At 36.0% G+C, this 15,524-nt stretch overlaps 1 protein-coding gene and 1 long non-coding RNA gene across 3 annotated transcripts in view; one reads left to right on the top strand and one right to left on the bottom strand.

Annotated features, from left to right (window-relative positions):
* Positions 1-15,524, bottom strand: part of CPA6 (carboxypeptidase A6) — a 294,614-nt gene that overhangs the window by 49,659 nt on the left and 229,431 nt on the right. The window lies entirely within an intron of this gene.
* The window catches only part of LOC133260508 (uncharacterized), a 179,788-nt gene that overhangs the window by 47,269 nt on the left and 116,995 nt on the right, over positions 1-15,524 (top strand). The window lies entirely within an intron of this gene.

A 15,524-nucleotide genomic window follows, 5' to 3' on the forward strand; every position in this document is an offset into this window, starting at 1 on the left:
TAGAAAAGCATTAAATATGCTAAGCCAAGTTAAGAATATAAACATTTTGAGATACCATTCCTATGGAACGGACTTTTTAAATAAATCCTTTTTGATGCATATTTGTCTATTTATAAAGTACCTTAGACAAACATTTAGGATATTTGTAACAATGGCTGCCTTGGGGGAGGGGGCCTGGGGGACAATGTATAGGAAAGATTACCACCTCTCATTTTATATCCATTTGGATTGTTAGAATTTTACCATATTAAAATAATTCAAAATCAAATAATTCTTAAATTATATCTTGCTTTGGAAAATTTAATACTTAAAAGTTTTAATTTTCTTTTACATCCAGGTATGTAGAATTTCTGAACCAATCATAAGCAGCATTCTGTATTTATACAGTGAGAATTCTGTTAATAGAGAGCAGCAATTCAATAATGCAATCTATTATGAGAAAGTATCACTATATTAGAAATAATACTGAAACTATAGGAATATATTCAAGAACATAAGAAATGAGTTAAATACTATTTTATTAAATATAATTTAAATACTTATAAATTAATACAAGTCGATAAACATTGTTAATACAATTCTCTTTTGTTTTCCTTTAAGACTCAATAATTTGCTGGCCAAATAACTTTGGTAGAACTTTCGTATGTGCTTGAATTTCTATTAACAGTCCAATGTCTCAAACTAGAGGAAAGTTCCTGGTATGTAATCAATTGTACATACCCTGGAATTTTGTTTTCCTCTAATAAAAGGAGGTCCCCCAAAGCCTGGAGGAAGTCTGCTGGTGGGATGGCAGAGACAGTTATATGATTAGCTAACTTTTCTCCCTTAACGTTAGAGGGTTGTGGTTTTCCATGCCACTCTAGAGAGGAAGAAGAGATGGAAGGAATGGAATTTGGAGCAGCAAGGCAGGAATGAAGAGATAGGAAAAGTTGTAATTTCTCTCCCTTCTCTCATAGCACTGGGATCCATGACTCATTCATCTCAGTCCAAAGTGTGGAAGTCTCACCTCTTCCAAGCACAGAAAATGTGCTACATGTTAGCACATTAAGCACTAGATTATGCTGGAGACTTGCATGTGGACCTTCTCATTTTATTCTGCCTTCTCCTCCTCCAATGCAATTGACTGCCATGCTTTTGTATTGGAGAAAATATTACTAACTTCCTTTTAAAAAAATCACAATATATTTTACGCAAATATAAAAAATACAGAGAAGAAATTACATCCACTGCATCTTGTTGTATTTATCAAATATTTTTAAAAGAATATCAAGACATTATAGGTAAAACTAGATCTCCCCCCCTTTTTTTTAAATCACTCTCAGATCCCATTTTCCTCCCCTCCTTCAATAAGTGTCCTCAATTTGCCATTATCATTTCCGTGCATGATTTTCTAATTTAGTGCATATGTGTGGATTCATGAACAATATATAATATGTGTATGCTTTGAAATTTCATGCAAATGAGATCATGATATGGCAATCTTCAGTTTGCTTTTATCTCCAATGTTACATTTTGACACTTATTAAGTTGATGATTTATTCATTTTTAACTATTATATGGAATTCCATTATAAATGGAATGCACACTATATCTATAAAGGTATATAGAGGCATTTATAAAGGTAAATGCACACTATATCTATCCCTTATTTTGTTGATGGACGGTTATGTTGTTTCTGATATTTCAGTGTTACAAGATTGGCGGTGAACATTCCTGAACATTTTTCCTAGACATGTGTGAAAGTTTCTTTATTATGTAAATCTAGGAATACCTTGCTGGGTCTTGGATTTCTGTGCCTTCCACTTTACTAAATGTTGCCATTTTCTGTCTAAATCAGTAAATATTTTCATTATCAGTAATGAGAATTCCCATTGCTCTACAACTTGCCAACCCTTAGTTTTGTTAAGCTTTCAATGAAAAAAAGTTAACGGATATGAAAATATGTTTTGTTGTTTTACTTCGTATTTCCCTGCATACAATTTATATTGAACAGCATTTATATAATGATAGGCCATTCTAGGAATTGCTCACTCATATTATTGCCTATTTTTTGTATTAAACTCATTCTTATATTCTGAATATTAATCTTCATTTGATTATGTGTGTCATGATCATCTTCCTTTCTTGTGGCTTATTGCTTATGTTCATGTCCTTGTTGTATATAAGTTTTCAATTTTATTACCATTAAATATATATGTGTTACTTAAGAACCCATCTCTGTTTTAAGATTATAAAGCTATTACCTTGTATTTTCTTCAAATATCTTATTTTAAAGTTTCTTTTTAAAGACCTTAAAACTGCTAGAAATGATTTTTTACATGATGTTCAGTTGAGATTTATTCATTAATGTTTCCATTATGGAAGGCCAATGGCTCTCCCGTACTCATTTGGATAAGTCGTCTTTTCCCCAATGAGTTAGTATGTCACCTCTGTTGAGGATCAAGTTTTCTTTCAAGGGAAGAATTGTTCTAATGCATTTTGGTTTATATCTGTTCACCAAAACCACATCATGGTTTACCTAGAATCTGCTGAGTCTCGTTGAATGTTTCCCACATTCAGTTCCATTTCAAAATTAGCTTGGCTATTATTGACTCTTCTCCATTTATGTTAATTTTGAAACTGAGGTTGAGTACATGACAAATGTTCTCTTCTATATAAGGTTGTTTTTTTTTTTTTTGCCATTAATTAATACTGAATTTTAACAAATAATCTTTCTTCATATAGTAACATAATCATGTTGTTATGGTCAATTTCAATAAGTAACTTTCTAACATTAAATTATCCCTCTATTTCTGGGATAAGCCCACTATGTTATGATATACACTGATATTATGTTGGCTGGATTTAGGTTGCTAATATTTACATCTATATTTTTGAGTGAGATAGACATACTTTTCTTTCTTGTTTTGGTATCAGAGTTATTACTCTATTATTTGGGGAGTAAACCATCTAGGCCTACAGCAGAAAGGAATTAAATACAAAATAAAGATATAGTAGGGAAGATGTATCTTTAATTTCTGTTTCATTGGTTTCTGCTCTTTATTCTTTCTTTCATTGGCTCTTTTTCTAATTTCTTAAGAGTTGAAAGCTTAGCTCATCAACTTGGGCATCTTTATTCTTTTTCTAATATATTTATTTAAAATGATAAATTCCTCTTCAGTAGTACATTAGCTACATTTTATATGTTTTGGTATATAATAGTTTTGCTTCCATTCAGTTGTAAATATTGAAAAATTTCCTTGATTTCTTTAAACTATGAGTTATTTGTAAAGGTCTGTATATTTTAAATCATGTAAATTAACCATCTTTTTTATGTGAGCTTTTTAAAAGTCATATTTTTATAAATAATTTTTAACAACTGCATTGTAGCCAGAGGAGATGATCTATCTGATATAGGTTCTTGGTATCTCTTGATCTTGCTTTCGGCCTAGTATGTAGTCAATTTTTGCAAATGTTTCAATGGTGCTTGAAAACAATATACATTCTCTAGTCACTGGGTATGTGTTCTATATGTGTTTATTAGATTACGCTTATTAATTACACTGTTTTTGTCAGCTATATTCTTACTAAAATTTTTGCCTGTCTGCTGTCTTAATCACTGAATTGTGCTTAAAAACTCAATTATTTTATTTTTTAGATTAATTTTTATCAGAGTATACCTATATTAGGTATATTTTTATCAGAGTATACCTATATTAGGCTCTACCGTACAGCAAATACATATCATATGTATTCATATGTATCAAATACATATCATATGTTTTCATATGTATCAAATACATATGAATCAGCCATACATATACATATATCCTGTCCCTTTGGGAGTTAGTGCTGGACAGGGAGGCCTGGCGTGCTGTGATTCATGGCATCACAAAGAGTTGGACACGACTGAGCGACTGAACTGAACTGAACTGTCCCTTTGGACTTCCTTCCCATTCAGGTCACCTCAGTACATTAACTAGAGTTCCCTGTGCTGTACAACATGTTCTCATTAGTTATCTATTTTATACATAGTATCAATAGTGTATATGTGTCAATCCAAGTCTGCCCATTCCTCCCCCTACCTTTCCCTTGGTAGCCATACATTTGGTCTCTCCATCTATCTTTATTTCTACTTTGCAAATGGGATGGATCATTTATATATACCATTTTTCTAGATTCCACAGACATGTGTTAATATACAACATTTGTTTTTCTCTTTCTGACTTACTTCTCTCTTCATGACACTGTCTAGGTCTATCCATGTCTCTACAAATGACCAGTTATGTTCCTTTTTATGGCTGAGTACAAGGCTGTATATTGTCACCCTGCTTATTTAACTTACATGCAGAGTACATCATGAGAAACGCTGGACTGGAAGAAACACAAGCTGGAATCAAGATTGCCAGGAGAAATATCAATAACCTCAAATATGCAGATGACACCACCCTTATGGCAGAAAGTGAAGAGGAACTCAAAAGCCTGTTGATGAAAGTGAAAGAGGAGAGGGAAAAAGTTGGCTTAAAGTTCAACATTCAGAAAACTAAGATCATGGCATCTGGTCCCATCACTTCATGGAAAATAGATGGGGAAACAGTGGAAACAGTGTCAGATTTTATTTTTGGGGGGCTCCAAAATCACTGCAGATGGTGAGCGCAGCCATGAAATTAAAAGACGCTTACTCCTTGGAAGGAAAGTTATGACCAAGCTAGATAGCATATTCAAAAGCAGAGACATTACTTTGCCAACAAAGGTCCATCTAGTCAAGGCTATGGTTTTTCCTGTGGTCATGTATGGATGTGAGAGTTGGACTGCGGAGAAAGCTGAGCGCCGAAGAATTGATGCTTTTGAACTGTGGTGTTGGAGAATTTTAGACTTTACATAATTGTATTAGTTTTGCCAAATATCAAAATGAATCCACCACAGGTATACATGTGTTCCCCATCCTGAACCCTCCTCCCTCCCCATGCCATCCCTCTGGGTCATCCCAGTGCACTAGCCCCACGCATCCAGTATCGTGCATCGAACCTGGACTGGAGAAGACTCTTGAGATTCCCTTGGACTGCAAGGAGATCCAACCAGTCTGTTTTGAAGGAGATCAGCCCTGGGATTTCTTTGGAAGGAATGATGCTAAAGCTGAAACTCCAGTACTTAGGCCACCTCATGCAAAGAGTTGACTCATTGGAAAAGACTCTGATGCTGGGAGGGATTGGGGGCAGGAGGAGAAGGGGATGACAGAGGATGAGATGGCTGGGTGGCACCACTGACTCGATGGATGTGAGTCTGAGTGAACTCCGGGAGTTGGTGATGGACAGGGAGGCCTGGCGTGCTGTGATTCATGGGGTCGCAAAGAGTCGGACACGACTGAGCAACTGAACTGAACTGAATATTCCCTAGTATATATGTACTACATCTTCTTTATCCATTCCTCTGTTGATGGACATTTATGTTGCTTCCATGTCCTAGTTATTATAAGTAATGTTGCAGTGAACATGGGGGCTTGTGTGTCTTCTTGAATTATGGTTTTCTTTGGGTATATGCCCAGTAGTGGGATTGCTGGGTCAAATGGTAGTTCTGGCTTTATTTTTTTGGGAAAACTTCATGTTGTTTTCCATAATGGCTGTATCAATTTATACTCCCACCAACACTTTTCCCCACACCCTCTCCTGCATTTATTGTTTGTAGATTTTTTTATTTTGGCCTTTCTGACCAGTATGAGGTGATATCTCATTGTAGTTTTGATTTGCATTTCTGTGATAATTAGTGATGTTGAGAATCTTTTCCTGTGTTTGTTGACCATATCTATGTCTTTGGAGAAATGTGTATCTAGATCTTCTGCCCATCTTTCATTTGGGTTGTTTTTTTAATATTTAGTTGCATGAACTGCTTGTATATTTACGAGATTAATCCTTTGTCATTTGCTTTGTTTGCAAATATTTTCTTCCATTCTGAGGATTGTATTTTCATCTTGTTTATGGTTTCCTTTGCTGTGCAAAAGCTTTTAAGTTTAATTAGGTCCCATTCGTTAATTTTTGTTTTTCTTACTCTAGGAGGTGGGTCAAAAAAGATCTTGCTGTGATTTATGTCATAAAGTGTTTTGCCTATGTTTTTCTCTTTGGGTTTTATAGCATCTGGCCTTACAGTCAAGGCTTTAATCCATTTTGAATTTATTTCTGTGTATGGTATTAGGGAGGCATTTCATGTGGCTCAGTGATAAAGAATTTGCCTGCCAAGTAGGAGATGTGCATTTGATCTTTGGGCTGGGAAGATCCCCTGGAGAAGGAAATGGCAACCCACTCCACATTCTTGCCTGGGAAATCCCATGGACAGAGGAACCTGGCACGCTACATCCATGGGGTCACAGAGAGTCAGATGGGACTGAGGGACTAAAACAGTAAAGAACATGGTGGTAGGGAGTGTTCTGATTTCATTCTTTTACATGTAGCTTTCTAGTTTTCCCAGCACCACTTATCAAAGCCATTGTGTTTTCTCCCATGTATATTCTTGCCTCCTTTGTCATAGATTAGGTGGCCACAGGTGTGTGAGTTTATCTCTGGGCTTTCTATCATGTTGTTGATCTATATTTCTATTTTTGTGCCAGTACTATACTCCCTTGATTACTGTAGCTTTGTAGTATAGTCTGAAGTCAGGGAGCCTGATTTCTCCAGCTCCATTTGTCTTAAGACTTGTTTGGCTATTTGGAGACTTCTGTGTTTCCAAACTAATTGTAAATTTTTTTGTTTTAGTTCTGTGAAAAATACCATTGGTTGTTTGATAGGGATTGCATTGAATCTGTAGATAACTTTGGGTAGTGGTCATTTTCACAATATTCTTCCACTCCAAGAACATGGTATATTTCTCCATCAGTTCATGTCATCTTTGATTTCTTTCATCAGTGTTTTCTATGTACAGGTCTTTTGCCTCCTTAGGTAGGTTTATTCCTAGGTATTTTGTTCTTTATTCCTAGGTATTTTATTCTTTTTGTTTCAATGGTAAATGGGATTGTTTCCTGCATTTCTCTTTCTGATCTTTGTTAGTGCATAGGAATGCAAGATATTTCTGTATATTAATTTTGTATCCTGAGACTTGACTTAATTCATTCATTAGCCCTAGTAGTTTTCTGATGGCATCGTTAGGATTTCCTATGTATAATATCATGCTATCTGCAAAGATAACTTCTTCTTCTTCCAATTTGGATTCCTATTTTTTTTTTCTTTCCAATTCGGATTCCTATTATTTATTTTTTCTTTCCTTGTGATGGCAAGAACTTCCAAGACTATGTTGAGTAAAAGTGGTGAGAGTGGAGCTCCTTGCTTGTTGCTGATCTTAGAGTAAATGCTTTCAGCTTTTCACCACTGAGAATAAGGTTTGCTGTGAGTTTGTCATATATGGCCTTTATTTTGCTGATGTAGGTTCCCTTTAGGCCCACTTTCTGGAAAGCTTTTATCATAAATGCTTGTTGAATTTTGTCAAAAGCTTTTTCTGCTCTGTTGAGATGATCATATGGTTTTTATTCTTTAATTTGTTAATATGGTGTATAATATTGATTGATTTGCATATATTGAGTCTTTGCATCCCTGGGATAAATCCCAATTGATCTCAGTGTATGATCTTTTTAACATATTGTTGGATTTGGCTTGCTAGTATTTTGTTGAGTACTTTTGTGTCTATGTTCATCAGTGATATTGGCCAGTAATTTTCTTTTTTTGTAATTTTGTCTGGTTTTGGTATCAAGGTGATGTGGCCACATAGAATGAGTTTGGGAATATTCCACTTCTAAAACTTCATTTTAAAACGATTTATCAATTTTAATTATAACTGTCAAGTGTTTTTATATATTTTGAGGCCATTAACATGGCTTGGTTTTAAATTTCTTCATTTCCAAATAATGTATTAACTAAGGAAGCTGTTTCCTAGCATTCTTTTCTGGAGTGGATTTAATATTTGAGATGTGCCGGAACATGTTCTTCCTCTGACAAATAAACAGAGTGTCATTGTTTTGCATATGCTATATTTGTGATTTTTATAACTCTAAGAATTGCAGCCATTCTCCATCTGGTCAGACAAAATGAGAATGTGATGACTGTTCAGAGCTGAATAGGACAATTCAGAAACCCCTTTCTTCAGTGCTTTAAATAATGGCTGTAGATGGCTTCTTGTATGGTTTAGGTGAAGTTTCTAGGAAAAAAAGATGATCATGTGACATTCTATCATACTCTAACATGATCATACTATCATACTTAAAAGATGATCATGTGACTGTCTATCATACTCTAACACAGGATAACCATAAAGAACACTGGGGCGTGCTTTCCTTCTAACACGTGGGACTCTTTTTAGCAATCAATTCCCACCATCCATACACACAGGAAAGGAGATACCTACTAATCGAGTTCCTTCCTGGTTTTCCAAGTTTAATTTCTTGACTACTGTTGTTGCTTAGAAGGAAGATTTAAGTAGTCATGACCTGAAAGCCAGTCACAAAACCATGTTCCACACGCCTCATTGTGGCAGTCTTTAGGTACTACACTCACCTCCATCAATTCACTTAAAAGTACTTTGCTGAGATGCATTTTAAGTTAAAAGGTACAGTTTTGAGTATAACATTCTGCTAGGAAAGTGATATGTTGGTATTAGGTTATGGAATTTCTGAACTTAATGAAGAGAGACAAAGAATGAATCTATTTGGTACCTACCAAGACTACTTTGGTTTCTGCATAAAGAGATGCATGTCATTTACCAGGATCAGAATCAGAATTCAGGAAATCAGTCCTGAATATTCATTGGAAGGACTGATGCTGAAGCTCCAATACTTTGGCCACCTGATGCGAAGAACCGACTCATTGGAAAAGACCCTGACGCTGGGAAAGATGGAAGGCAGGAGGAGAAGGGAATGACAGAGGATGAGATGGTTGGATGGCTTCACGGACTCAATGGACATGAGTTTGAGCAAGCTCCGGGAGTTGGTGATGGACAGGGAAGCCTGGCTGCAGTCCGTGGGGTCACAAAAAGTCAGACACAACTGAGTGACTGAACTGAACATATACCAGAATTCACCAAATAAACTTCAGTTAAATTCAAAGAAAAATTTTGCAATTATGAAAGTCTTTGTGTGGTAAGAGAAGGTTAGGCCCGAGAGTTCCCCCTTTTCATTGTTTTTGGATTTATTTGGTTGGATGTTGCTTTCTTAGAACTCTGTGGCAACCTGGAATGTGACACTGTTTTTAGGATCAGTGGTACTGGCTTTTAAAAAGGCAGCTTTAAAATTTTTTCCATTATTTCTCTTCTAGAATCACTACAGAAGACCTAAAAATACTCAGCTATTAAAAAGAATACATTTGAATCAGTTCTAATGAGATGGATGAAACTGGAGCTTATTATATAGAGTGAAGTAAGCCAGAATGAAAAACACCAATGCAGTATACTAATGCATATATATGGAATTTAGAAAGATGGTAACGATAACCCTATATGTGAGACAGCAAAAGAGACACAGATATATAGAACAGTCTTTTGGACTCTGTTGGAGAGGGCGAGGGTGGGATGGTTTGGGAGAATGGCATTGAAACATGTATAATATCATATGTGAAATGAATTGCTAGTCCAGGTCTGATGCATGATACAGGGTGCTTGGGGCTGGTGCACTGGGATGACCCAGAGGGATGGTACGGGGAGGGAGGTGGGAGGGGGTTTCAGGATGGGGAACACGTGTACACACGTGGCGGATTCATGTTGATGTATGGCAAAACCAATACAATATTGTAAAGTAATTAGCCTCCAATTAAAACAAATAAATTTATATATAAAAAAAGAAGACCTAAAAATAACAAGCACATATTGAGTGAAGTGCATGCTGGGAGAACTAGCTGTTATAACTGAGGTCAAAGGAACAGCACAGTCACCAGTCAAGTTGAAGGTTCTCACCTAGACTGGAGTGGAGTAAAACTATTTACGGTAGAAGAGTTGAAACACCAAAGTGGGTGCATCTTGACACAAAGGAGTTATTTATGATGCAGTAATTGGAGAATGAATTAGAGCAGGAGAGAGTTCCCAGGGAAATTTTTAAAAAGGGAGCTTAATGTATAATGTATTCAAAGTCATACTGTGAGAAGCTCCTTAAATACAATATGGTAACTAAATAATAGCTTGGAAGCAACATGAACAAAGGCTCTGTGAATGAATGGTGGAGAACTGGAAAATCATACGCAAATCTAGTTATTTTTATACTTAATTAATTTATACTGAGAACCTCTCAGAGACTGGCTAGTCTAACAGGGCAGGTGACTATTGAAAAATGTTATCTATTAATCTATATTTTCTATTAAGAGATATAGATAAACATTTGAAATATTTTGTATTAAGAGTCGGACATGACTGAGCGACTTCTCTTTCACTTTTCACTTTCATGCATTGGAGAAGGAAATGGCAACCCACTCCGGTGTTCTTGCCTGGAGAATCCCAGGGACAGGGAGCCTGGTGGGCTGCCGTATATGGGGTCGCACAGAGTCGGACACGACTGAAGCGACTTAGCAGTAGCTGCATTACTTTTTCCTTAAATAAAACCACTTCACAATTCTAGAATTTTTGTACTGAGATAGCCTAATAACAATGGTTGGTTGTATTTAATCAGGGCGGTGGCATTGTTAAAATCTACTATGTAAGAATCATTAACCTACAAAAAGAAAGCATAGGCATCTTCAATCTGCATGGCTCTGATATACACAAATATCAGTAACCATGGTTTAGTTAAATAATAGCAGTCCTCCAAGTACAGTTCAAATTTGTTACTAGTGCTAGGTCTTAACTCTGCAAACCTCTTTGTAAATTATAGCTGTGCATCAAGACCTGTGACAAATTGTGCCACTTGTTTTAAAGTCTGTAGGTGTGTGATTGGCCACTGTGTGTGTTTACTCAGTTCATACACAGACAGAAAAGTGTGTAGCTGTGTTGCTCCCTTGTCTTCCGGTGAAAAAACTCATGTGGCATTTGGCAAAAATGGATATGGTAAGAGAGTATTGGCCAACAAGGCTTAAAGTGAAGCAATAATGCAGATAATGCAGAAGGGAAATATGAATCAAATGTAAATGGAGTTATAGTAGAAATAGCTGACCACAGGAATATGGACACTGCCTTAGGTAGCCTGAGGAACTAAGTGAAGACAAACTCACTGACATAAATGAGGGAAATGGTTGTAATGGAAAGGAGGAAGGTGTTCCAGAAAAAACGACGCTGTCAACATTTCACATTAAAGCAACAATGATTATAGTAAAGTTGCAGGATATAAAATCAACACACAGAAATCCCTTGCATTCCTATACACTAATAATGAGAAAACAGAAAGAGAAATTAAGGAAACAATTCCATTCACCATGGCAACGGAAAGAATAAAATACTTAGGAATATATCTACCTAAAGAAACTAAAGACCTGTATATAGAAAACTATAAAACACTGGTGAAAGAAATCAAAGAGGACACTAATAGATGGAGAAATATACCATGTTCATGGATTGGAAGAATCAATATAGTGAAAATGAATATACTACCCAAAGCAATTTATAGATTCAATGTGATAAAGATTTTTACAAAGAAATGACATTTAATTATCAATATCTTTAATGTTTTAAATTACAGTGTAATAAGCGTTAGTTTCACTATTTTTAGTCAATGTCTTACATGCTTACAACAGAGTAAGAAAGTCTTTAATCTTTTGACAAAAATACATAAAGATCATAGAACAAACTTAATTTTCCGTATTAGTTATCAAGATAGATTTTTATGGCTTCAGTTTGCATGATCACTTCTACAGTTGTACACACTTTTCTGTGCCAGAAAAGTGAAGACTGCCTGTATAAACACTGCCTGTATAAACAGTGCCCAAAACATTCTCAGATGTTGAATAGTGGAGCACGATGGATGCAATGGCTTTCAGTTTAATTAAAATGAACAAACATTAATATAGAGCCTGCTATATATAAGACATTACAAATTGAATTAAAAGGAAGAAAGAGCTTGGTTGGAGGATGCAAAGGATTAAAGAGAAGACTGGGGAGGGGGAGAAGGATAGGAGAATATAAGGAATTAAAGGTACTAAAAGACTGGCAGAAAAATTAAAATATTGCAATTAAAAGGGATGGTAGTGGACAAAATCAGAGAATTTTTACAAATGCAGATCTATGAACTGTTTTTTATTATACCATTAACAACAAAGACTTATTTGCTTACTCAACTGAACTTATTAGAAGTTTGGTCTGGAGTTAGTAACCCTCTCAATTACTTATTTATTCCCCAACCTTTGGTATATTTTATACAAAAACTTAAATTCTCTTCCTTAAAAGGTTTATTCTGATTTTAGTGATACATTTCTTAACCAAGACTTTGAGTTTCATGCCTACATTTGAGGGTTTATATTGGTTTTTACCTTTAATTTCCAGTAAGACATAATGAGGGGCTTCCTTCTAATGGTAAAGAAAAGTGAAAGTGAAGTCGCTCAGTTGTGTTGGACTCTGCGACCCCATGGACTGTAGCTCACCAGGTTCCTCTGTCCATGGGATTTCCCAGGCAAGAATACCGGAGTGGGTTGCCACTTCCTTCTCCAGGGGATTTTCCTGACCCAAGGATTGAACCCAGGTCTCCAGCATTGGGGACAGATGTTTTACTATCTGAGCCACCAGGGAATCCCAATGGTAAAGAACCCGCCTGACAATTCAGGAGATATAAGAGATACAGGTTCGATCCCTGGGTTGGGAAGATTCCCTGGAAAAGGCCATGGCTACTCACTCCAGTATTCTTGCCTGGAGAATCCCATGGACAGAGGAGCCTGGCATGCTACAGTCCATGGGATTGCAAAGAGTCAGACATGACTTAGCAACTCATTAATACCACCACCAACAATTACATACTACCCTGAATCGCATGCCAGGTTTTGGCACCAGGATTAGCCATCCTTAGTGCCTATTGTAGATGGCTAGGAGCGTGGAAACGGAGTTGGTTTTCCAGTGTAATCAGGTTGGGCCTGAAAGTGTGAGGTTTCATATTGTATAATAGCAGAAGAATACCATGATCCACCTGGGACATTAAGGAAGTTTTTTTTTTTCTCTCTCTCTCTTTCCCCCCTCCTTTTGGCTACCATTCTGTTAAAGGACCAAATTAGATCCACCTATATATTATGCCTCTTCAAAGTCTGGAAGAACTTTCCATTTCAGAGCATTCTTGTCCCAATTTTCCCATGGATCATCTTCTCACAAACCCTTGCTTTCTTTATCTTTGGTCTGCCACTGAGTTAAATTAAATTCAATCACTGATTTTAAAATGAAGTGAAAGTGAAAGTCACTCAGTCATGTCCGACTCTTTGTGACCCCATGGTCTGTATAGTCCACGGAATTCTCTAGGCCAGAATACTGGAGTGGTAGCCTTTCCCTTCTCCAGGGGATCTTCCCAACCCAGGGACTGAACCCAGGTCTCCCACATTGCAGGCAGATTCTTTAACAGCTGAGCCACAAGGGAAGCCCGATTTTAAAATACCTGCAGGAATATACGACTCAAGTATAAATGAGTTTAATTTGAGAATGAAACTATTCAGTTTTGACTGGGTTAAATTCATTTAAAACATGTCATTTTGGGTTCTGTTAATATAGAAAATATGGAAAATTCAAAAAATAAGAAAATAAAAATCATAATTTTTTAGTATTTAGTACATTTCTTATGTATATGTATCTCAAATATAGATTTTACAACATGGAAATTATAATGTCCATGCTGTTTTTCTCAGGTTGTAATAAGTGTAAAAGTTATTTAATTTTTTTTTTAAATTTATTTTTATTGGAGTATAGTTGCTTTACAATATTGTGTTAGTTTCTGCTATACGACAGTTAATCAGTAATGCATATACACATATCCACTCTTTCTAAAATTCTATTTCCATGTGGGTCATTACAGAGTATTGAGTAGAGTTCCCTGTTCTATACAGTAGCTTCTTATTAGTTATCTGTTTATATATTATAGTGTGTATACGTCAATTCCAATCTCCCAATTTATCAGTCCCCTGTCTCCAGTCCCCCTTGGTAACCATAAGTTTATTTTCTACATCTGTGACTCTGTTTTATAAATAGGTTTATGTGTACCATTTTTTTAAGATTCCACATATAAATGATATTATATATCATTATTATATATAAATCATATTACATAAATTATATTTGTTCTTTTCTGGCTTACTTCACTCAGTGTGGCAATCTCTAGGTCTATCTCTGTTGCTGCAAGTGGCATTATTTTATTCCTTTTTATGGCTGAATAATATTCCATTGTATATATGTACTGCATCACCTTTTTCCATTCCTCTGTTGATGGACATTCAGATTGCTTCCATGTCCTGGCTATTGTAAATGGTGCTGCAGTGAATACTGGAGTACATGTATATTTTTGAATTATGGTTTTATCTGGGTATATGTCTAGGAGTGGGATTGCTGGATCATATGGTAGCTCTATTTTTAGTTTTTTTAAGGAGCCTCAATACTGTTCTCCAGAGCGACTGTACCAATTTATATTTCCACCAACTATGTAGGGAGGTCCCTTTTATCCATATCATCTCCAGTCTTTGTTGTTTGTAGATGTTTTGATGATGACCGTTTTGACAGATGTGAAGTGATACATCATTTAATTTGAATTTCTCTGATAATTAGTGATGTTGAGCATTTTTCCTTGGCCTCTTGGCTGTCTGTATATCTTCTTTGCAAAAAATGTCTATTTAGGTCTTGTGCCCATTTTTTGATTAGGTTGTTTGTTGACACTGAGTTTTGTGAGCTGTTTGTATATTTTGGAGATTACATTCCTGTTAGTCTCTTCATCTGAAAATATTTTCTTCCATTCTGAGGGTTGTCTTTTCATTTGCTTTAGGTTTACTTTGCTATGTGTCCATGCTGGCTTTTATTTATTTTTGATATAACAGCATGTCACAGGCATTTTTCCCATCCTAAATACTCCTTTAATATGTTTAATGAAGTCAGGGCTATCAATCATTTCCTTTATACTTTTCTGCTTTACTTTGATATTTGGAAACATCTTACTTACTTGGAAGTCAAATCAATGTTTTCCAGAGTTACTTATTTTATATTCTTTAAAAAAATATTTATTTGGCTGCGCGCGATCTTCATTGTGGTATGTGGGATTTTTAGTTGTGGCATGTGAACTCTTAGCTGTGGCATGGGGGATCTAGTTCTCTGAACGCCCCCTGAACAAGGGACTGAACCCCTAGGCCTTCTGAATTGGGAGGGCAGTCTTAGCCATTGAACCACCAGGGAAGTGCCACTTATTCTATATTTTGTAAGTAAAGACTCTGGTCAAATTTGCCCTAGTGCACTCAAAGCCGGTGCATTGGACAACCCAAAGGGATGGAATGGGGAGGGAGGTGGGAAGGGGTTTTGGGTGGGGAGACACATGTACACCTGTGGCTGATTCATGTCAATGCATGGCAAAAACCACCACAATATTGTAAGGTAATTAGCCTCCAATTATAATAAATAATTTTAAAAAATTTGCTCTAGCAATA

The sequence above is a fragment of the Bos javanicus genome, chromosome 14 (assembly GCF_032452875.1).
Source record: "Bos javanicus breed banteng chromosome 14, ARS-OSU_banteng_1.0, whole genome shotgun sequence".
Taxonomy (NCBI): Eukaryota; Metazoa; Chordata; class Mammalia; order Artiodactyla; family Bovidae; genus Bos; species Bos javanicus.